Raw genomic sequence first — 25,163 nt, 5'->3', positions numbered from 1 at the left:
GTGTTGTTCAGTGGTGCTTTTTGGTAATCTCAGTCTCTCACTGAAGGCTAGGACCACCCCTGTGCTCAGTATAATAAAGTGATCCATGTCCCCCTTCATCAGTGTTAATTAGTTCATGAACAGCTCTAACATCTGTCTCTGTGCTGGTAAATCACTGCTTACAAATTAACGACAGAGTAAATCAAGGCATTCATTATTGGGATCCACAGCACCACACGCCACTAAATGTTAATGTGTTTGTTTTACTTAGCATCGATGTGTTTTTGTGCTACAAATGTCTTCACTGTCAGGGTTTTGACTAAAGGCTGTTTTTGTTGTTTCTGCACTCCACACATCACCTAGAGATGCACTCTGATGGGGTGTGGGGGTTGAATGGCACCATAGACGTATCACAGCAAGATTTGCTGAACGTGTTTGGCTGTATAAGTAAAAACAACATGATTTTAAACGTATCTAAATCCAAATCTATGTTAATTGGAAGTAGATTACGCTTATTCAACAGCCTACAGCTAAATCTTTCCATAGCTGTTCCATCATTTGGTCAGCAGCTAATAAGACAGATCTGAACAGACTTCAGTTGGTCGAGAACAAGGCGGCCAGATGAGTGTTAAGGTGTTCATACTATACAAATATCAATAAAATGCATGATGAATTTTCCTGGCTTCCTGTACAAGCTAAATTATACTATGGCTTAGTTTTATTTTTAAAGAAAGCAATACTGTTAAACACACCACATTTTTTTCTGCTCAGTTGCAGCATCCAGATGAAATACATAATCATACTGATTATTAACAAACTGCAATTTAGTAATTCCTCGAGTTAAAAGCAACTTTTTGAAAAACTCTGTTGTGTTTAATGCAATTAGAGAATTGGCTTCTATTCATAATTTCAAAAATCACTTAAAAGCCTATTTAGGCAGCTTTTAATTGTTGTAAATATTGTAAGAGGGAAATGTGATTTGTAATAGAAATTTGTGTATTTTGTCTCAGAGGTATTAATATTTATATGCTCATATTTTCCAAATTGTAAAACCTCACTGTGGATGTAAGAGCCAAATTATGTGGATATTTGGCATCCACTTTATTTTATTTATATATTTTATTTGATTGTATTTCATGGCTTGGGCCCCCGGAAGACTAGCAACCACTGTTGTGGAAGCTCATGGGGTTCCTTATACATAAACAAATGCTGAAAGATATATATACCTCAAAACATTTGAAGTGTCATAAAACCAAACATGCATAAAAGCAGACCCAGGACTCCTGAGCAGCTGGAATCCTCCAGGACTCTTGTGTCCTACAAGACAACATTCATCTCCAGCATCTGCTTCCTCTGTTCCCAGCCTGTTGTTACAAGAGGAGCAGATGTTATACTGTGGTAAACGTGACACTGTCCAGACGATTTTGAGACATGCTGTTGTTATCGATTTTCAAATGAGCTCTTTTTTCTATATAAATAAAATGAGTGAAATGTCTCAGTTTAAACATTTTTTTTCCTTGTTCTGTTGTGTAAATCAGATCAGTAACTGGCAAAGATCAGTCCCAACTTTGGTTTGAGGGGTTCGATCATCACATAAACTTTTGTTCTTAAACAAGCAAAGATCAGCTGAAGAATCCTCATTTACACCTACATAAAATTTACTTGGAATTTATTTTGAAATTTCTTACTTGGTTACTGCATTTACAAACATTTCAGAAGCAATGACTGAAATCTAAAAATCCCCTTTTGTAAGAAAAAATTGTGTATGTTTCTGTTCTGTGTCCTTAGTTCACAGACTCGCTTTGTCTAGGGTTTATTTCTGGGATTTCACACAACCCAGGATTCAAATCATGAATAGATAATGGGCTTGGATTTACAACATTATGAATGAAATGTGCTCTATTTGGAAGCAGCAGGTCTTCCTCCCCTTTTGATGGGTTGTGTGTGAGACTTTAAATCATAAAACTGTAAATTATAAATTTTTTAAATTGTTATTGATCCCTTTATCCCGAGTCCTAAAGTGTATATTTATTTTCTTACTCCTCTCATATTTGTTGTTTGTTTACTTGCACTGCTGTAACTGGTGCCTCGTCGTCTCGTCTCTCTCGTCTGGACTGTATGTAGCGGAGATGACAATAAAGTTTACTTTGACTTCAGCAGCCAGCAGGCGCACCGAGGGCTCTCGCGCTCTTTTATTTTGTTTTATTTTGCGAGTTGGTTATTAGATGCTGCTCCAGCCAGCCAGTGAATCCCCCGCCACCCCGCCCTCTCAGGTGGTAGAGCAGATCAGCTACTGATCGGAAGGTTGGGGTTCGATCCTTGGCTTCCCTAGTCTACATGCCAAATATCCTTGGGGAAGATACTAACCCCAAGTTGCCCTCCGATTCGTTCATCGGAGTATGAATGTGTGTAAATGTAGTTTTTGCACTTGAGTTTAGAAGCGCTTGTATGAGTGCGTGTGAATGGGTGAATGAGGCATGTTGAGTACTCCGGGAGAGTAAAAAAGCGCTATATAAGAATCAGTCCATTTACCATTTACCATTCCTCCCTGTGCCGCAAGCAGCAGGCGCCCTTACTCTCAGCAAATGGGCGATAGAAAACCGATCGGTGCCTTTGCCATTCCCAATATGCGCTGGCTGATGTCGGGCCAGCATGAGTACGAGCAATTTTGTTGTTGTTTTTTTGTTGTTTTTTGCCGATGCCGCCCCCACCACGAAACGGCTACTGCTTAGCACGTTAATTACAGCAGAGCACTCTGTAAACAGCAGTAGTCAGTTCCCACAAGGCTGCAACAGGAAGAAAAACTGTAAGTGTGCTGTTTGTGAGTGACACAGACCGCACCATAACGAAAGTCGAGGGGACGTTACCCTGGACATGCGAGATATCTGTCTAAAGAAAATTTCCATTCACAAAGAGAAAAAAATCAGCTTTTAACTAAATATTATTATAAATAATGACGCAATTGTTTGTTCTGTGTTATTATACCTGTTCTATGTGCTACACTGTAATCAACCCAATCCTGTTTGGTCACTAAGAATATGTTTTTATTACTGTTCCTATGAGCTCCCGGCCGCAACTCTCATTGCCAAAGGGACTGCACCTAAACTGTGATAGAAATGTTCTTTCTGGCTCAAAATGAGTTGATACCGTGTGTTTGACAAATTCCATCACACCCAGTTTTCCCACCAATGCCACCAATTTGGCTGATGACCAAGTTTCGGCAACAAGAGAAAAGTACTTTTCCCTGCTCGTATTTAATGTATCACTCAGTGATTGTTAATCATTGCCTTGACATGAGGACTCAAAGCGGTCAGCAAATTCCTCCAGGGAGACCACTGAAACAACTAGAATGTAAAGTACGTGGGAAACTCGCGGGACAAACGTGGCTGAGGTGCCAGGATTTTACTGATTTAACCGCTTGGACCTGACCCCAAACTGATTGTTCGAACACGGGAAACATGCAGCAGAAGCATGAATGCTGGTGACCAAGTTCACCACGTATGTGCGTCACGTGGGAAGCGATAATCATGCTGGTAGTTATGATACCCACCGATATCCTTTGTACGTGTTTTCGATCGTTAACGGTGAACGGCAACGGGATTTACCCCTTCCCCTCCTGCTCCCCTGCTCCTCGCGCTCCCGTGTGTGTGTGTGTGCGTGTGTGTGTGTATCGACAGATAGTTACCACGGGTTAACATACATGAGAAACAGCTGACCTTGAACACAGGCATGGTCTGCTGACTAAAAACCTGTTCTGCTCACAGCGCACACATTGTATGTCTGAGTCCACATTACTTTGGTCCGTCACGCTGTGCACAAGATAACTTGACAGGCTTCACAACACCTCTGTACCACAGCTCAAGCACATTTCTGTCGTCTGTCACCACAGTCCAACTAAGACATGCAAAAGCGATTTCGCACAAAAGCTAAAGACGGACATTTCAGCGACACACACTGAACACACAGTTAGAATGCAGAATGCTCTCTGCAGCCTACCTTGCCTTGGGGAGGTGCTGATCCATTCTGGCATCTTTACTTTCACTTTCAGCTTATATAGTCTTAGATGTCGTCATCCTCCGGAGTTTCCACACTACTACCCGGGACCTATTTAAATAGACTACCCATATATGTATTTATTTTTAACAATTAATTGGGATGCGGTTTTGGAAAGTTATGGAACTTCCAAATACTTACTTGGCTCCATCATCTCTATAAGATCACGACCCAAACACGACTAGACATTTTATACAAATCAACTCTTCCAAGTTTGTGTTTTTCCTTCTGACCAGATGCAGCTCTCTGCACTATCTTTTTAACGTATCTGTGTTTATCACTGTGTTCATGTGTCCTTGTCACTAAAACAGACTCTGAAGAATGATTTCACCAAGTCAGAGCAGCTGTGGCAGTTAGTCTTGAAACAACAACTATTCACACGTTTTAAATTTCTATCCATCCATTCGCTTCCACTTATCCTTTTTCAGGGTTGCTGGAGCCTATTCCAGCTGTCATAGGGCAACAAACAAACTTTATTTGTCACATACACAATTATACAGAGCACAACATGTAGTGAAACTCTTGTGTCCGAGCTGCGGACAGGCTGCAGACATAGCCGCGCCATTCCAGGGCTTTTTGTTTTTAGCATGAGGGGTCTAGCCAGGACCCTTACCTTACTGGATACCAGGTGGGAATTGAACTTGTGATTGCCGCTCTGAAGGTGTGTAGTCTTACCACTACACTATCCAGCAAGAGGCAGGGTACACCCAGGACAGGTCACCAGCCTGTCGCAGGGCTAACACACAGAGCCAGACAACCATTCGCACTCACATTCACTCACACCTATGGGCAATTTGGATTAATCAAGTAACCTATCCCCACAAGCTGCATGTCTTTGGACGGTGGGAGGAAGCCGGAGTACCCGGAGGGAACCCACGCAAACACGGGGAGAACATGCAAACTCCACACAGAAAGACCCCGACCGGATGGTGGAATTAAACTCAGGACCTTCTTGCTGTGCAGCAACAGTGCTAACCACCGTGCTGCCAAATTTCACGGTTTCAAATTTCTTTTTGAAATAAAATTACGACTTTAATCTCAAAGTTTCGACTTTATTCTAAAAATTATTCATATTTTGTCTTAATGTGGCCCCAAGACTCCTTTATAGTTTTTCTTTATCTCATAGCAATGTGCACTCTTCCCTCCATGGAGGAGCAGCGTTGCCCTGCCTTATGTATGGAAAACATTTGTGCCAGTAAGAAACAAACAAACAAACAAAAGAATCACAATAAATCTATAGTTGATAGCTGAAACGTAGACTCTGCTCCAAATTTACTGTACAATGCCCATGTGATGATGAGAACAATGAAAGCTAAAAATAAATATTTTTTAAAAGTGTCCCTGCTGTTGCCCTGTGATCGTTTGGTGATGTGACTCCCATGAGACCTCCCTGCAGGATAATCAGTACAAAGATGGTTGGTTTCTTCCCATTATTTGCCCTGGCCTCCTTTTGTGACCTCCTTGGTAAGTTTTTTGATGTCTTCTTGAAGTAATTTATGTAGGCTGGCCCACACTCATTTACATTCACTCCAGATACGGCTCATTTGGTTTTTTGCTCAGTTGCAAGTGAGGGACGGAGGAGTGGGTTTGAGGTTTGGTGTCAGGGCAGGTTGACCCACACGCCTGGCCTCCATCCAGCGTCTCCCCCGTTTGAGGTTGTTTCCGAGGCCAGAGAGGAGAGTGTTGTGTGGGTCTGAGCTGGGAATGCAGCTGGAAAACTGGACAGCAAAAAGCGCACAGAATAAAAACGTTTGATTTACGTAAGGGTATCGCTGTGTGCGTCGGTCCTTTATCTTCACAATTCACACATATGCACACACACACACACACAACACCAGTCAAAAGTTTGGACACACCTTCTCTTTTAATGCCTTTTCTTTATTTTTACTACTTTCTACATTGTAGGTACTTACTGAAAACAAATATGTATCTTTGATAAGTTTGGTTCCACCCCCTGTGTGTGTGTGTGTGTGTGTGTGTGTGTGTGTGTGTGTGTGTGTGTGTGTGTGTGAGATGCAGAAAAGGCAAACAGATGACAATGGCTTTTTTAGCCCGTTAAAAAAAAAAAAACCAAACTCCAGCAACACAAGAAACTGAGGAAACAACACGAGTAGAGACAGGACCATTTACCAGTTTACACACACACACACACACACACACACACACACACACACACACACACAAACCAACTAGTCAAGACAAGAAAACAAAAATATTCTGATCCTAACAGGAAGCCAAATGTTACGACTTTGCTTTCTGTTTTACAGGCTCACCATCCAAACTGTGAGAAGCCTGGCCACAACAAAAACATTTCTTTCCTAGCGACGCATTACTTCTTAAAACAAGACCAAGTCTGTCTATGCTGCACAGCGAAGTCATCTGAGGCACAAGGATGATGGATTTTCAGGCAGGTTGTGGCGTCAAAGTTTAGGTTTGGTTTTATTTAACAGAAGCTGCAGCAGCAAAGCAATCTCTAAATACCAACATTACCCATTTCCCCAAATACATTTATGGAAACTATTTATTTTCCTGTTATAAAATTAAAAATATTTTTGTTTCAGTGTTTCTAGAAAGCAAAAACAAACTGTTTTTCCTTTTGTAAATTCATTGAATTCACAAAGCATTTAAAAACAAGAAAGGAAACTGAAACCAGTGATGACACCAAGCTGTCTCCTTAAGGTTTCATTTTCTATTGTTGGTTTGGAAAATAATTTATGAAGTTATTAGAATGACTGCCATAAGTATAGAGAGGTAGAGACAGTGTAGCTTTAAATTGCAAGCATTCTACTAAACTGTAAAAGGGACATGCAGCTTCATGAAAAGAGGAGGAAATCTAGGCTGCTCTGACAGACGGCAGTCTGAAATATGAGCTGGTTAAACAGAAGCAGAGGCCACTGTGGTTTGAACTTATTACAATATTAAAGTCACAACCTTTACAGCCTTTGAAGTTAGAAATACAGTCAGTGGAAACACGGCAAACGTCTGTCTGAATATTTTGTCAATAATAAGAGACGTACTTTTGCTTTGGACATGTAAACACATCCTGGCACATTTAACAGATGTCAGCTGCACTACAGTCTTACACTTTGTAAAAGTCAGCAGGCATGCCACACATGCAAGGTTTGCTGTAGGAAGTGCACCAATTAAAAAAAATAAAATAAAAAATAGTGTTGAACCGTTTTTTCTTGGTGAACACTTGTGTCAGGCACACGTGGCTCTGTGGGAAGGAACCACTTCATTGCCCCTGGAAAATAAAAGCATGTCAACAAGTGGGCTCTTCGTACTTCCTTCACTCTGCCCATAACTGGTAAGCAGTTCATGTCTGGCATGTACAGACAACAGATATAACTTTGGAAGTGATATGAACCCAAGTACCCAAACGAGTCATTACCCAGAGCAAGTGACAAAATTAAATAAGATAAGATAAGATAAGATAAGATAAGATAAGATAAGATGGCCTTTATTAGTCCCACAGGTGGGAAATTTGTTTTGTTACAGCAAAAGTGCAAAGTTATGCAGCAGAAATTAGAAAACACTGGAATGCAATAAAATACAATAAAATAAAATAAAATACTATATACAATAGAATAAAATAGAATAGAATAATATATACAATAGAATAAAATAGAAATACAAATACTATATACAACTGAGTAGGAAAATACAAAAACACAACTTCGTCAGAAGAAGAATTGCATGTATAGCAGTCTTATTGCACATGTGTGGGTTTGTGTGTTTGATCAGCTGCAAAAGTCTTTATTGTAGAGTCTGACAGCAGTGGGGAGGAAAGACCTGCGAAATCTCTCCGTCCCACACCGTGGGTGCCGCAGTCTCCCACTGAAGGAGCTGCTCAGTGCTGTCACAGTCTCCTGCATGGGGTGGGAGATGTTGTCCATCAGGGATGACAGCTTAGCCACCATTCTCCTGTCACTCACCACCTCCACTGGGTCCAGAGGGCATCCTAGAACAGAGCTGGCCCTTCGGATCAGCCTGTTCAGTCTCTTCCTGTCCCCAGCAGAGATGTTGCCCCCCCAGCAGACCACACCATAAAAGATGGCTGAGGCCACCACAGAGTCATAGAAGGTCTTCAGGAGTGGGCCCTCCACTCCAAACGACCTGAGTCTCTGCAGCAGGTACAGCCTGCTCTGCCCTTTCCTGTAGAGGGCGTCTGAGTTATGAGTCCAGTCCAGTTTGCTGTTCAGATGAACACCAAGGTACCTGTAGCTGTCCACAGCCTCAATGTTCATACCTTGGATGTTCAGTGGTTGCAGTGGAGGTTGCTTGTGCCTGCGGAAGTCTACCACCAGCTCCTTGGTTTTACTGGCATTGATCTGGAGGTAGTTCAGCTGGCACCAGTCCACAAAGTCTTGAGTCAGTCCTCTGTACTCCTTGTCGTCCCCATCAGTGATGAGGCCGACTATTGCAGAGTCATCAGAGAACTTCTGCAGGAAGCACTGGGTGGAGTTGTGGGAGAAGTCTGCAGTGTAGATGGTGAAGAGGAACGGAGCCAGAACCGTTCCCTGTGGGGCCCCCGTACTGCAGACGACCCTGTCCGACACACAGCCCTGAGTCCTCACATACTGTGGTCGGTCGGTGAGGTAGTCCAAAATCCAGGTAGTGAGGTGATGGTCCACTCCAGAGTTCTCCAGCTTGTCCTTCAGAACCGAGGGAAGAATAGTGTTAAAGGCACTGGAGAAATCAAAGAACATGATTCTCACAGTGCTCCCAGCGGTCTCCAGGTGAGCGAGGGAACGATGTAGGAGGTGAATGATGGCATCATCCGCTCCAATGCCAGGCTGGTAGGCAAACTGAAGTGGGTCCAGTGATGAGCTCACAAGGCGCCGAAGCTGAGCCAGGACCAGCCGCTCCAGGGTCTTCATCAGGTGGGATGTCAGAGCCACCGGCCTGTAGCTGTTGAGGTCCTTGGGGCGTGAAGTCTTTGGCACTGGAACAACACAGGAAGTTTTCCAGAGCTGTGGGACTCTTCCCAGCCTCAGGCTCAGGTTGAAGAGGTGCTCCATCACACCACACAGTTGGTCCGCGCAGGACCTGACGACCCTCGAGCTGATGCCATCTGGACCCGCTGCCTTCTTGGCTTTAATCCTCCTCAGTTCCCTCCGAACCTGGGTGGTTGAGAGAGACAGGCTGGAGCCTTGTGTTGAGTGTGTATTGGATGCTGTTGTTGGGGGTGGGGAGGAGTGAGCAGGGTGAATAGAGGAGGTGTGAAGTGTCTGAGGTGTCAGAGGTGGAACAGCAGCAGTGGGGGTGGGTGAGTCTGCAGCCGATGTTGGAGACTGCCTCATGGCTGAATCAAATCTGTTGAAGAAATGATTCAGTTCATTCGCCCACCTCACATCCCTCCCAGGCAGAGAGTTCTGATGTTTGTGGCCTGAGATGGTTCTGAGGCCTCTCCAGACTTCACCAACATTGTTTTGCTGAAGCTGGTTCTCCATCTTCTGCCTGTAGCTGTCCTTCCCATTCCTTATCAGTCCCCTCAGCTCTCTCTGCACCCTTTTCAACTCCTCTTTGTCTCTGGATTTGAAGGCCCTCCTCTTCTGCTTGAGGAATGAAACAGATTACAGTAAATAATTTAAAAAAAATACAAACAAATGCAGTGATTCAAAAAAACACAGCTGTATCCCCAGCTGCCAACATCTGGACATCACACTTCCAATTCCCCCCTTTCCATAACCCCTGTAGCAACTGTGCCTAAAATGCAGGCACAGTTGCTACACAAACTTATCAAAAACAAGATTCCCCTTTTTAATCACCGCACTAAGCACACAACACAAAAGAACGTCACTGTTCTGTTCCCATCTTAATATGCTGCATTCTTGATAGTTATCCCTGGATCCCAGACCGAACACACCTAAAAGCTGCAGCTTGATATTGTGAGCCACGGGGAAATGCCCATTAGGCCATCCACAGCATTATCTCATCGATTATTGCGTCTTGTTTTGCAGTTCGTTTCTGGCGCTCTCAGCAGTTTTCCAGTAAAGAAAGAAGAACTGAAAGGACAACCTTTCCGCTGGGCCAAATACATCACAGTAATGTTTGTTCTAATTACATTACATTGCCCAAGTTGCGTTTTTGGATAATAAGCAATGTTTGTCCAACTTGTTTTTGCTGTTTTACTCGAGCTTCTTGGAGTGGATGGCCTGTGAATGTGAGGAGAGCCAAACCTCAATTTAACAATTCAAACAAGCTTCAAATGACAAGAGACTTTTGAAGCTTGTTGTCTGGAGGTCTGAGCCACAGTTTACAATTAATCATATATTAAACACCAGAAGCAATTACTCAACTGCACAACATAAAGGCTTGCTTTGACAGTTTAGGTACATTTACTGATAATACTTTAACTTGAGCAACTCTTTGAATGCAGTACTCTTACTACAAGTATTAGCAAGCCTTAGCAGAGTGTGGCTAAGCATCAGCAAAGAGAGTGAAGAAAAAGCTCAAAAGATAGCAAATAAACTAAAAACACGGCATTTTTTTAAACAAAATGTGATGATAATCATTTTTAAATGCAGCTTTGCATATAAAGCGATGTATGGCTGAACAGTTGGTCACTAGTGGAGATTCCACAGTCTGGCTGTGATGATGATGCCATCCTGCTTTCCTATGGATGCATAAGTCATTCCTGACAACAGTGGCCAAAGTTCTCTCTCCAGCTTTAAAAAGTAAATTAAAATGTTAATTATTAAGTCAGGCTGATGTACTGCTCTTGTCTGGAGTTCAGGTGATCAAACGATTACACCGGGTTTATGGAGACTAGACCATTTCCATCCGTCAAAACAAATGGCACATAAAGAAATAAATGAGTGCAGTTTGGCCAGAACTTCCTTTTTCCTGCCCACTGACGTTAGCAAAGCCCTTCAACATGCACTCTAACCTCCAACATCAAATTGTAATGAATGGTGTCAGTGCGCTCTTCACTTTTAGTGAGATTAAGGGCGTCTTAATGCTTTACACCAGTTATCAGGGACATTTGTCTCACTTTCACTCTAAGTATATATCTTGAAGATCACAGATTTTCAGAGTGCTGATGCAGCCTTCCAAATGATTGAGGTACGGTAGCGTTGAGGCTTGTCTTTTGTCACTGAGTGGGAGGTTTTAAAAACAGAACAATAGTAGGTATGTTTATCTGTTGGCCTGTAAAAGGCTGCTGTACATTTTTGTTGTGTCTGAAGACGAAAGATCTGTATCTATGAAACAAGCTCTCTGTTGTTTGCCTCTGACTTTAACTTTGTCAATTAATCACTTGTTGAACTGTGATTTCAACATTGTGGGTTCGGAATCATTAAGGAAATAGTCGGCTGACATTTGATTTTACTCGAGCTTCTTGGTCTGCGGATGGCCTCTGCCTTTGGATGACGAAGAGGTTTTGGGATCAGCTGAGAGAAGAGCCATGATGTCCTGCATAGCCTTACTTATCTGAATTCCAAACCTGTGAGAGTCCTGGTAAGGAAAAAAGAAAGAAAACGTAAGTATTGAGAAGTGAAAGGGAAGTGTAAAAAGCAGACAAACGTGTTACTGGGTACATAAATAAAACCACAGAGACAGAAGAAGGAAGAAAGAGAACATGGACAGAGAAGTGAGAAGTCAAACCCTCTTTAGAATGAACAAGGGATTTTTAGTGAGTTTCAATATGAAAAGAACAAAATATTTATAGACATTCATCTCATTAAAAAACATTAAATTCGATGTAACCCTTGGGTTCCGGCATTCACGTGGGCCCTTCTTAAAAACCATTAGACCCATCTATACACTCTTGCCACCAAAAGACCCATTAACGCAGTGGTTCCCAAACTTTTTTTGCCAGGCCCCCCTTTGTTTTAAAGAAAAATGTTTGCGCACCCCCCACCACCTAAACACCCCCGCACAAACACATCCTCCAAACACACACACCCATATTTTGTTTACAAACTCCATTGCGGTTCATTTCACACCTCAAACATTTAGTAAACAGTTAAGCCATTGTCAAGTAAGACCGTCGGTTTACCACAGTATTTCAATGTTGTTACAACATTGGCATTTCAACCCCGACCATATACGACAGATCGGATGAAAACTCAACATCAATTCAATGTCGTCTTGCTATCTGGGGTAGGGCTGAAATATGCTCAACTCCATGAACTCAAGGAGATAACAGACTGCTTTAAAATAGGACCAAACTCTCTTTCCAAAAACTATCAGAAAACGCTGAAATGTCTGTTATTACATTTATCTTTGCATAAAGTCAGTCAAATCTAAACAATCACAGAAAAAACAGGAACAAGTGTTGTGTCATTTTCTTGAATACAAGTCATTTTTTGTTCTGTTTTGAAACTCAAACTACTTTCATATCTTCCACTGCAGACCTGCATTTACTGAATGAAAGAAAAAAAATGTTTTATTTAGGTTTTAATGTTTTATCTGTTTTATAAAATGTGTATTTCAGTGTGAATTCATGCAAACAGGAATGACTTTTATAGATGGAAGATCCAATTATTTCATGTTGCCTTATCCTAACACTATGGAGAAGCCTTATAGGATGGCCTACTTGTTTTCTGTCAGTGATCTGAAAGGTAAAATTGTTGGATTTGTTTTGTAACTTGGTGAATGGAGAATAAAGCCTTATAAGAGGATCATTATTTCTAATTGTGGAGTGGAAGACCTATTTGGTTTTTCCATGTTAGAAAGAACCTTATCGGATTTGTTTTAGCCCCCATTATATTACCGTCTGTAAGCCAAATTGTCAGTTTGAGCAACACATGATCCTGCCCTTTCCTGTCTGATGCTATGTTTTCAAATCATGTGTAGTCTTTCTGTCTGGGAAGACGCAGTCCAAACATTTTAATGTCCTTTCCTCAAAGACATTTCCAGAGAAGCCAGACACCTATGGAGGTGTTTGTGTATCCTCAACTGCCCCCACCCAGCTGTCATGTTTGCTTGTTCATGTAAACTGAGTATTTTAGGGGTCTAAATGTTTAGAGACAATAGTGAGGTAGGGGTTAGGTACTGACCTGTCTGTCTCTTTAAATTGTAGATGTTTAATTCTAGGCTACATGTTATTCATCTCCCACTGAGTCTGCTTGGCATATGCTATGTATAAAGGCTCTGGACTTTTCCAAAATGGCATAAAAAGCCGGCTTTAGCGTGATTATTACTATTTCAATTTCTGGGAAGTTTTCAATTTTCTCTCCTGTGGCTATGAAGAGTTTGGATGGTGCAAGTTTTTTGTTTATTTGTGAAACTGAGCGTGGGTGTGGAGATTAATTTGAGTTTCATGTTTTATCCCTTTCTTCAATTGTTAATTCTCTTGGAGCCATGAAAACCCAAACTAGGGCTTACAAAGCACAGACTACGTTACCTGCACAGAGCGGTCCTTTCACATGGTAAGCATGTCTATTATTCTATTATAGCCTGCGCTGCATAAATGTCTGTCTGTTAGTGCTGATTATTCAAACAGTGTTTAAAACGTGAGTCATTTGGTACAGTCCTAACCAATGCACACTGATGCAGGCCTTTGAACTGTATGTTAATAAGTACATGAAGTGTACCTGTACCTCAATAACTGAGAAGAGTCTTTATCCATCATTTGTGGATCTACTGATTTGTTTTTTTTTTTTATGTGGCACCTTTTTTCATGAACTGCAGATGATGAAAATCCTCTTTATTAGAGAAAATGTGTTTTAACTAATTTTGTTCATACTTACCGAGCTCCTTAGCTACTTCTTTACTATGTGAATAAACGATTTGAACAGGAAAGGTATTGTAGAATTAAAAACACATCTCAATAGAAGCAAAAGTTAAAATTTGGAGTGAAATTTATGACTGTTCATATAAAATCCCCAAAAAAGAGTTAAAATCCAAAAGCTGCGGCAATCCTTTGTATTAATGATCTCACTCTCTCTTCCTCTGTGTGTGTGTGTGTGTGTGTGTGTGTGTGTGTGTGTGTCCTCCCTGAGTTGACATTTCCCCCGTAATGAACCATGAAGTCATGTGGATTGAGGACTTCCTGAGCTGCTGCTGAACATAAAAGTACAATCACTCCGGACAAAATGAGTTTTTATCTACCATCATGTATTTTCAAACACCATGCTGTAATTGTGTTTAGCTTTTGAATGCAAAAACTTATGTACATAGTAAATACACAGTCAGCTTATTTACATAGTTGTCCCCAACTTTTCTCACTTCTCATTTCCCTATCGGCAGGCTGGATAAGTTATCGTTGCGAGAATCATCTGATGGTCCATCAGACTCAAATTTCTCTAGACCAGCAGCCTGCGATCTCTTTTTAAAAGAGTCATTTTTGGCTAAAAACACATAGAGCTCCAAAAACACACTCAAGTGTTACAATGAAGGCAGCACCAATTAAAGCACAAATTAGTCTATCAGCATGACTATCAGGTGTAAATACCCTGCACTGCTCTGCTGCGGGCCATTGAATAATATGTAGTTCAGTTCATCATTACAGTGTCATGATGTATTTGCCTCATTTGAGGAACTATAGAGCTAAAATAATGAAAATTTAAATGTCAAAAAGTTTTGACTTTTCAAAGGAAACTTGCCAATAAAAAATTGCAACTCTGGTATTTTTATTCTTTTGTGAGTTGTGTTTAATTTGAGCTTAGCTGCAAACCTAAAATACATTTTTGTTTTTTGCAATTTGATGAATAAAAGGCAAAACTAGCATTTTTCTTAATTTCAGGTAACACAAATTGTCTGTACTTAATATTAGCTGTGCTTGCACATGTGCTCAGCCCTTAAGGCCCATTTAGAGCCAGGAGGAACATTTAGGCCTACTGTGATCTGAGTCCTGCCTGTGATTTTTTCCAAATGTATAAAATTGTCTATAGTGATGATAAATAAACCATGCAGCAACTTAGTAATGCTGTAGCTAAACTGATGTCATCAATTTGCAGACTGTTCCCCTTTCTGATGCTCACACGAATACTTTACTGGAAATCCAATGTTGTTTTTCTCTGAAAAAGCAATTCATCTTTACTTTGATTTCTAGCTATTTTCTTGCTGCTGACAAAGCGAAACTTTCTGCAAACTTGGAAACAACTCCAAAGGTTGGCTGTTTGTATGTAAAAAATATTAGCTATTGAGGTTTAGAATTAAGAGGATCATCTGATAAATCAAAGGGCTGATTTTGGCATTTTTTCAGAAGTTTTATTTTTTTATTTTAGATGAATGTGTGTTTACTAAGAAGAGTAGATGATTAAAATGGAAGTGAAAATGTGTGAAACAGTACATTCTGTCCTTTCGTGGAACAAGGGCTATGTCACATATCTTGTCCACATGACATTATAGCCTGTATTAAGAAATAATTCAGGGAAAATTCAACAACATTTATGTGTCATTTAAAACCACAAATCCACCCTAAACACTTAAAATCCTTCACCGTTTGTGGTCTTGCTGATTTGTGATGTTAAAATGAGAGGTGCACAAAAGTCAAGGTGGCTTCAACCAGGAAATTTCAGGAATTTAAAGGACTTAAAATGAAAGTCTGAAGCAGGCCCTGCCTTTATAGGTTAGATCCAGTTTTGGTAGTATTTACAGAGTAACCTGTCTTACTACACAAATAAACTTCTCGATTGTACTGTAGTGACTCATCCAAAGAGCCATCTGAGCCTAGACACACTCTTAAAGACTCGTTAGTATACGACCAACATTTTAAGATTGACAGAGCCAGAATAAACATCCTGACTTTACTAGGTCTGTATTTGGTTTCACTGCATTCACACTGAAGGATCCTTAGTTCTACTTTCATCATTGCATCATTTAGTTGCATCATTTAGGGCAAAGCTGACCAAGTGAAGAAAACCGAATCACAAAAAGCAAACAATATTATGTTGTTCCTACCAAGGGAGGAAATGCTTCCAATGTTGTGCCTAATAGGCCAGACTGTGCCAGTTGTAAAAGGCTCCAGAGGATTGTCTGGTGTAAATGAGCTTTCCTACAACAGCATGTTATATAACACTGGGACTCTGAACTTCACGACACGGAGACGTTACTTACAGTCTGACTGCAGGAGTATTTGGAAGACACGTGGAAGTTGACCATATCTTCACCCACGATGATGTATGAAACTCCATAACCATCGTCAGCGACCTGACATGACTGTTTATACACAGAGCACCGCGCCTGGGTCCTCCTTCCCTACACCCCCACGGTTTGCCCTGCCAAACCGTGACAATGACAGTGAAGACACAAGGTTTCGTGTTAACGCCTCCAGAAGTACATTATCTAGTCTCCCTGTCTTAGTTCCATAAAAAGATGTAAATGTGTCCACTCACAGGTCCAAAGCCCCCACCACGCGAGATGAAATCTGGGTGGTTCTTCAGGTCGAATATATTCATCTGCTGAACTGGAGTCTGGCTGGTGGAGAGGTGCCAAGGCTCAGACAGAACCTTAAATGAGGGATTGAGTGAGAAAAAGGTGGAGTGAACATGCAGCAGCAGATGTGAACAGCTAACAGAGAGCAAATCACACAAAACTCGCTAAGAATGTTTAATGCTTTGACTTCTCTTCTTGATTTTGGTAAAGAAGCAGTTCACAGCAGTGCATTCTTGACTGAACAAAGGGAGCCTTAGTCTCATTGTGTGTTAGATATGCATCTTTAAAGCAGCTGATCAATGACACGTTCCATTTTGTTGTTCTGCTCTTAAGTCTTTTATGGTTGCATTTCTAAAAGCTGAGACAGCCTGCTCACATACTATACAAAACAATTGTGATAGTCACTATGAAAGTTCCACTTGAACCGTTAACATATGAACTCTTAAATGTTTCTGCTGCTGCCGCCATCTGCAAAGGAATGGATCTCACTAAACATGTTGTGTGCAATACAACTGGAAACGAGAGCCTGAGGACATAACTAGAGATGGACTGATCCGATATTAAGAATCATATCGGTCTGATACTGACCTAAATTACTGGATTGGATATCAGAGAGAAATAAAAAATGTAATCTGATCCGACAAAACTTGTGACATGGCGTAACTCAGCTCATAACCTTAGCACGTTGGAGGAGTATGCGTCACGTGATAGAGCGGCTGTGGCGTGCGAGAACTGTCGGCGGTCTGGTTGAGCATTTGGAGCCTCGCTACCAAACCAGCATTTCATCTTGGAGAAAGGTATCCCAGAGAAGTAGAGAAAGTGTACAAGTTCATATCTGAATGTTTGTAAAGCATTCCCACGTTAAGCTTAACAACCGATATATGGAGCGACTGCCTCTCCCTCCCTCTCCTGTTGCTACTTTAATCATGAAACTGATCAATGATCAGCTGATCGGCTTTTCTGTCGCAAGTCCGTCTCTCTTGTTTGTTTTTGGCCCACTTTGCACCAGAAAGAGGAAACCAGCGGCTGAACAACAGCAGCACGTTTAAGCTTGATAAGCTTTTGTTAGAATTTATTCAGTATTACTTTCTACACCAGGATCCTTTTCTACGTAGCTGACGGCTGGTAACTGTGCAGGGGCGGATCTAGCAAAGTTATGCCAGGGGGGCCGATAGGGCATGAACAGGGAAAAGGGGGCACAAAGACATACTTTTCTTTCTTATTCTCATTTAAAATGTCTAGCTTTTAATAAATAATTATCTGAATCTTACACCCAAAGTTTTCATCTGATGTAAAATGTATAGAAATCCATCATTGTATATAGTAAATATTAAGTCAAATTTATGACCTAGTAAGCTATAGTACTTTTTCCTTTGGGAAAGTACCATCTGTGCAGTCAATTCTGTTGAAGAAAGAAAAATGTTGAATCTATTTAATTATTGTAGAAAAATTATTGATGTGCATTTTTTTTTAAAATTTACTTTATATTTTATTTTTGCTTTTAAAATTAAACACAACATGCTTATACAGATTCAATTGTGAACAATTACTACAGTTGGCATTTTGTGAACTTGTAAGCACGAAGAAAAAGGAGAGAAAAAAAATGTATAAAAAAAATCAATAGAAATCAATAATCGACTTTAATTTAATGCATGTGTTTAAATTGAAGTCGATTAAGCATTATCAGGTGGAGGGTGGGGGGAGTTGCTGGGAGTTGGCAACCCTATTAATTAAGTTTGCCTAATATTTCCGCTAAGTACTCTTTAAAATACCAGAATAGGGAGGATGGTGCAGGTTTAAGTTTATTACAATGATCAGTTTTGCTGAACTATGAAATAGTTTGGGTGCAGTGTATTTTTTGAATACAGGTATAACAGAATAAACAAAAAAAATTGTACTGATTATAAAATAGGCTATATCGTATTTATATCGGTATTGACAGGATAGTGTTACTTGGATCCTGTATGAGGAGGTTGAGGATCATTTTCATTAGAAGGTGAGCAGCACAACGCTGGTGGTTAGAAAAAAAGCCAGGTTTACGGCACTTCCAACATTGGCTTCACTTTTCAGATCTACTTGGATGATACTTGGATGTATACGGGATTGATCACTCGCTTTCTCTTTCTTCTGTCCACCTGACATCAGAGTCTTTGCTGTTTATGTCTCACTTCAAATTTGTTTTGTCCAACAAGAATTCTGCTAAAGAAGTGCACGTCCATTCAAATCAATGCAATCTGTTTACATATAAAAAAGGTATTCATGATTTTTGAAACAGTTGAAACTCGTTCACTTTCGTCCTGTTTAATATGTTTGGACAATTAAACCAAGCAGACTGAATATCAGTCTGAATAGGGACATCTGAGGATGGCTACATCTAAGGCTACGTTCACACTGCAGGCGAAAGCGCATCAAATCCGATTTTTTTTGACCCTATGCGACCCATATCCGATCATGGTAGGACAGTGTGAACGGCACAAATCCGATATTTTCAAATCCGATCTGGGTCACTTTCGTATGTGGTACTGAATTCGATACATATCCGATGTTTTAGAAAGCGACTGCTGTTTGAACGGTCATGTCGCATTAAATCAGTCTTTTACGTCACTGACACAAGACAGATGCCAATTATCAGCGCGGGAGAAGACATCGCGAACGCTTCCTGGCCATCCAGTGTAGATGTTAGTGAAACTGTTGGGAAGACAACGTTGGAGAAACGTGAACATTTTATTTGTACTGTATAATCTGCAGATTCTGACAGAAATCTGCAGCTATCCTTTGAAGCACCGCTCCTCTCTAAAACAGCAATAAGGATAATTATTAGGTTAGCTACATTATTATGTAAATAACAAAATAACTTAAAGCAAAAACTGTGAAACGTAAAGTCCGAAGTCTTTATATTAAGGGCCATCAGTCAAACAATACTGTTTGTTCTGGGTCTAAACAGAGCGCGTTGTGTGTGACATCATCTTTTGCGCATGCGGGCCGCTTTGAGCGTTCACACTGGAGCGCGTTTGCTGTCGCATTTTATTTGTAGTGTGAACAAGCAGACAAAAAAATCGGAATTGAGCATTAAGACCTGCAGTGTGAACGTAGCCTAAATGTAGCCATCCTCAGGAAACGACCAAAGGCTTCTGTCTGTGAAGGTCCTCAGTCATCCAGCTTGGAAAGAACAGGGTCTGGACTTCTTTAACTTGCTTTAAGATGTTTCACCTCATCCGAGAAGCTTCTTCAGTTCTAGGGTCAAATGGTGGAGAGTCCCCCCACCCCCGAGGGGGACAATGGACCCCCTAATGATCGTCTACCTAATCACATGAGCCAAGGTGTAGGTCACAATCAACCAAGGTTTAAGGCAGGGGTGTCCAAAGTCCGGCCCGCGGGCCAACCGCGGCCTGCGGTCCATTTTTAATTGGCCCTCAAGTAATTTTATAAATAGAATAGAATATGGCCCGCACTTCAACTTTTGCTTGAGTGTATTGCACTTCTTAGTTTTAACACCAGGGGGAGCTACTGTTGATCAAGGCAGTTGCTCCACCAAAAAGGACAATCACAGAAGAAATTTACCCCAAGTTACCAAACATGGCAGAACCAAAGAAGCGAAAGGTAGAAAGTGAGTGCCGAAAATTTCAGACACGGTGAGAGAGTGAATATTTCTTCAAAGAATTAAAGGGGACGTGTGTCTGTTTGATCTGCACTGAAACTGTGGCAGTTATGAAAGAGTATAATGTACGACGTCATTATGAGACCAAACATCAGGCCTATGCATCCTACACTGGTGCTGAGCCAGAGCAGAAATTAAAGCAAAGGGTAGCTATCCTGCAGGGTCAGCAACAGTATTTTTTTCGTGCTCAAATTGTCCAGGAAAAGGCTCCAATAGCAGCTATGAGGTCGCCCAACTCATCGCAAGACATGGCAAGCCTTTTTCAGATGGAGACCTCATAAAACACGGCCTCGTTAAAGTCACCGAAATAATGTGCCCGGAAAAAGTGCAGGACTTCAACAATGTCAGCATGTCCAGAAATACAGTTGTGCCACGCACTGAAGACTGTCAGCCAACATTAAACTGCAACTGTCTGATAAAGCTGTGCTTTTGATTTTTACTCCATCGCATGCGATCCGAGCACTGATGCCACAGACACCGCACAGCTGCTAATTTTTTGCGGGGAGTGGACGAGAGCACGAGCACTTTAGGTGAGTAAAAAATATATTCCACAGTACCCGTGTGTTAATGTGCAGGTGCACATGCTTCAAATATCAATAATGCGCATCAATTCTGTCACTACCCTGCTTTTGCGCACCACTTTCTTACATGCGTTTTTCTTGTTAACACACAGAGTACACACCGCTGTGCACAGCGCACGCACACGCAAAGTCAGCTGATCTCATCTGATGCAGATTTGCTCCTTGATCAAGTGACATTTGTCCGGATTTTTGGCACGAGTGGCGTACGATGAGCACCGCGGCTGGATGGCCCGATTTACATACCCAGCGCAGCTGATACTCACCAGAATAATTTACTAAAATTATATGGACTCATGTTATTAAGTCCAGTTCAGTCTGTTAATGTTGATAATCGTTTCAAAGGAACGTTAATGGATGCTTTGCTAAGCCTAATAACTTAAATAACAAGCTTGAAATGTACCCGTCCCATTTTCCCCTTTATTGTTTTTCCTCTGTGCTGTAAATCTTCTGTCCAAGAAGAAATCTGCTGCTGTTCTGAGAATGAGCTACCAAAGCTTTCTCTGAATAAATCAATAAAGATCCATTTATGGAAAGCTGTGATGAAGGCAGTTTTGTCTTTAATTATATTCAACAATATAACACATTTGACCACTTTTAAATGATTTTTCTAACTTTAATACACTACAGTTAAGGTTATATACCTAATTTCTAGTAAGTGGCCCAGCCCCTCCTATATTTGTATGTATGTGGCCCTCAGTGAAAAAAGTTTGGACACCCCTGGTTTAAGGTGAGCTCATTGTGAAACCTAGCCCCACCCTATCATGTGGTGGGGCTAGGTGAGGTCAGATGGCCCAGGATGTGAGTGGGCGTTAAGGCGTCTGGGAAGTTCATCAGTTGGTGTCGTAAACCACCGGCACCAACTGATGAACTTCCCAGACGCCTTAACGCCCACTGAAACCCCACAGACATTTTCTTTCTGAGCTCCTTAGACGACCAAAGGCTTTACTTCTTTGAGGAAAGGCGACTCCACTCCCAAGTATTTGGAGACTACGTAAAGGCAGAAGAGATGTCTGTTGATTCCTGCTCCAGTCATAACCATCCGATGAAGGTTCTGGTGCTTCCCAGAAGCCAGTTGGAAAAGGTGTCTGTATTCCTCCTCTGTCTGTCAAAGCAAACACAACTTTAATAGATGATCCGAGGGTGGCTGCTGTGCAGCAAAATTATTGTTAACTCAGGGGACCAAATTACCACTTCCATTACATCATGACCAGTGTTGGGATTAAATAATTTGCAGTGCTTCAATAATGCTATGGGTTTTTTTTATTAATAAGTGTTATAAAGTTATATAGTGTGGAAACAGCCCTGAAAATAAAGGCATGAGACCATGTGTCCTTGGGGACATGGTAGAAAGCTGCAGACTCACGCTTGCCTGGGAAAATGTAGATAAGAGGGGACCATCTCTAGTGGAAAGTTACTGAGACACTGTTGTTTAGATTAGAATGAGAGAGCTTCTGTAATAAAGCTGTCAGGACACATCTCCCTTCTAGAAGTAATAAAGTAAATAAAGTGTTAAATGGTCTACTCAGCAGTGTTTTGTCTTCCATCTGATGCCTCTGAGGAATGAAAAGAGCTCGGTGAAGTGTTGATATTCACATGTCACATTCATATGTCTGGACTAACTAGCAATTATATAGCTGCTATGCCCTATACGTGAATGCAAATGGTACATGGCCTGTATTTGTATAGCGCTTTACTTTGTCCCTAAGGACCCCAAAGCACTTTACACTACATTCAGTCATTCATCCATTCACACACGTAGTGTACACATAATGTGTACACATACGGTTCCTCCTGCTGGATGATTTAACACAATTACTAAATTCACATGACATGAAAATTTCAAGACGACTGTCGTATTTTGAGTTATTAATCTGACCAGTTACAGCAATACTGACAGAGTTGAGCTGGCCTTAGCTTTCGGACAGCTTTGCCATCAGTTTCCAGCACTGTGTCACTGACGCTCACTGAAAAATGCCTTGAAATACCCAAAAATTTCAACAGATTGATACACACAGCTTATGAGTTGGATTTTGTGAGGAATTTAGAAGAGGTGTGTGCGTGCATTCTTACAGATTATTGTTAATTAGTGTTATCTTTCATATTCACTGCAGCATGCAGAGAGGTGTCGTAAGCCTTAAGGTTGTATCCTTTTCAAGTTTGAACAGACACTTGGATCAGTGACACCTGGTATTTTTCTTTTCTTTTCTTCAAAATGAAAAAGATGCATAACAAGTATTTAAATACCTCTCCACTCTCCAGAGCTTTGATGAAAGCGCAGCTCTCACTGGAGCAGGCCCGCACAGTCTCGGCCCTCCCTGAACAGGCGGGTCATTGAAGCCTCGCAAGTCAGACAAAAGCCACCGCGATCCTGGAAGCACACAAAAGCAAGTCGTGGGGCGCAGATTAAACTGCCTGCGACCTTTATTTATACAAGACTGTTCTGTATGTGTGTGTGTGTGTGTGTGTGTGTGTGAGACTGACTGACTGAAAGAATAACAGTTATGATTTATTACACATGCACTTAAAAAGCCAGACCAAAAAAAAAAAAAAAGATAAAATCCACATTCCACATAGGAAAGGAGTATTTTCCACATTCATTATACAAAATGATTACTGGATTTTAACTGAAGGGGAGAAAAAAAAGGGCGGGGGCAAAAGCTAGGATCAGAAAAGTCCATTTTGATAAAAACCTACCACTACAAGGAAAATGCAGCACCTCATAAGGAAATTTGCCAACACAACACAAAATTTGCCAACAGGAATATCCATTCTTAATAATATATTTCAACTTAAGTATGTGATTGTGCATCACGTGAGTTTTTAGGTTGGCTCACAGGAAAATTAGAAAGCTGCCAAGGCTGAATACGGGCCTGCAACTGTGTCTTCCTGGCTCGTATAACCAGAGGTTAACAATAAAAATCATATACAGGTTGTGTCAAAAGAATAGTCTCATTTCAAAAGGCAAAATATTTGAAAGTGTTTTTTACAGTAATGGACATAGAAACTTGAGATAACTTTTGTAATACATGGCTGAAGTTTTCAGACAAAACTTAAAATGCTCACAAGACAAACGTCTTCAGATATGTTCGTGGTTGCTGGTAGTAAGTGAAACTCCCATATTTCTTACGCTGAATGTTTCTATTATTACTGGTTTATGGAATTCAACCTATATGAAATAGGTTTCTTGTTTTGAGCCATCTCATTGCTTAGTCTTGATGCATGCTCAATCATCCAGGTAAGTAAATCTCCAAAAGTTGATTCTGTTCATCTGGACGTAGCGTTTTGTGGGAGAAACGTTTCGTTACTTCTTCAGTCTCAGCTGACTGCAGGTTTCCCCAATCTTATAAACAGTACATTTGCATAATGACTGAAACCAGACCAGTGAAGGAACAATGGGTTTTCACGTAAATGGTCTCCCTGACTCCGCGCTCAAACCAGCGTTCCTCCCTGTCCAAGATGTGTACATCGTCATCCTTGAGAGAGTGTCTACTGTCCTGTAGGTGTAAATAGACTGCAGAGTCCTGACCTGACCAGGTAGCTCTTCCGTGTTGTGTGTTGGCGAAGCAGATGGCACAACACAGAAGAGCTACCTGGTCAGGCCAGGACTCTGCAGTCTATTCTTTCTGATGACTCTTCAGTAAACAGCTGCTGGATTAGATTGATCCCTCAGGTCCCATGCTGAGTCTTTCAAAAATCAGAAATGGTCCACTCGAGAAAATATGCCAAGTCCTTTTAGAGTCTAATGGGAAAAAACTGTTGACATGCTTGTCAAATTCCTAGACCATAGCGGGACTGGCCATTGGGCATACCGGGCATTTGCGAAAATCTGTCTCCCCCCAGAAAATTATATGTAATGGCTTCCAAGAGTACCACTTTATTTTTAGATTAGATAACAATGAGAGAAGGAAGGCTGATTTCAGACTATGGGTCTCAGGGCTGCGTTAGAAAAATAAACTGCACAATGTTCTCACTCGGCTTATCCTGGTGGTTTGAACTACATGAAAGTTTTTACCTTTGAGGAACACATGTTGGTTCATAAAGGCAGTGTGTACAACAGCGGCTTTTCTTCAGTTCTCGGATGAGAGGTGAAACATCTTCAAGCAATTTAAACAAGTCCAGACGCTTTTCTTTCCAAGCTCCTTAGGCTACGATGACCTGGATGACTGAGAACCTTCACAGACATGTGGAATGTTACGTTTCATCATCGGTTTTTGGAATTCAGAAACTTCTCAATTGGGAAGTTGGTCTCTTTCAATGACTAGAATACTTATGATTTTGTGAAATCCAGTCGACATCTATTCTTGTTTATGGGTCCAAATTTAAATCACCGTCATCTATACTTGTAGATTTAAGTACTCTAAACTGTGTTACAGTGTTCATATCAACAATGCTATCATCACGTGGTCTAATTTTTGATAATCTGTATGATTTAGCTCACATGTGTTTTTAAATGAACACATATTTTTACCTGTGTTCCATCTGCAACGTCATCACACAAGTTGGAAAGTTGGGTTCAGCATTGAGAGTGACCACCGTGCTACAGGCGGCTTAGAGGCAAATTTAGA

The 25,163-nt window shown here is 41.1% G+C and overlaps 1 protein-coding gene and 1 pseudogene across 2 annotated transcripts in view; both read right to left on the bottom strand.

The window, feature by feature from the left end:
• Window positions 1-4,084, bottom strand: part of LOC102079120 (integumentary mucin C.1) — a 30,430-nt gene extending 26,346 nt beyond the window's left edge. The window contains exons 1-2 of one of the 2 annotated variants that reach the window (XM_019358255.2): window positions 3,976-3,995; window positions 1,206-1,343 (exon numbers count right to left, since the gene is read on the bottom strand). The gene's annotated coding sequence lies outside the window, so the exon portion shown is untranslated. Of the gene's footprint in view, window positions 1-1,205; window positions 1,344-3,975 lie in introns of both variants that reach the window. The other variant, XM_019358254.2, reaches the window with a different exon arrangement.
• A 5,463-nt stretch (window positions 4,085-9,547) lies between these two features.
• Window positions 9,548-24,625, bottom strand: LOC109202020 (carnitine O-palmitoyltransferase 1, liver isoform-like; annotated as a pseudogene).
• Between the last annotated feature and the right edge of the window lie 538 nt (window positions 24,626-25,163).

Source organism: Oreochromis niloticus, linkage group LG4, assembly GCF_001858045.2.
Source record: "Oreochromis niloticus isolate F11D_XX linkage group LG4, O_niloticus_UMD_NMBU, whole genome shotgun sequence".
In the NCBI taxonomy this organism is placed as follows: domain Eukaryota; kingdom Metazoa; phylum Chordata; class Actinopteri; order Cichliformes; family Cichlidae; genus Oreochromis; species Oreochromis niloticus.
Note: the sequence above shows the minus strand (reverse complement) of the source record. Positions and strands in the feature narration are given on the sequence as shown.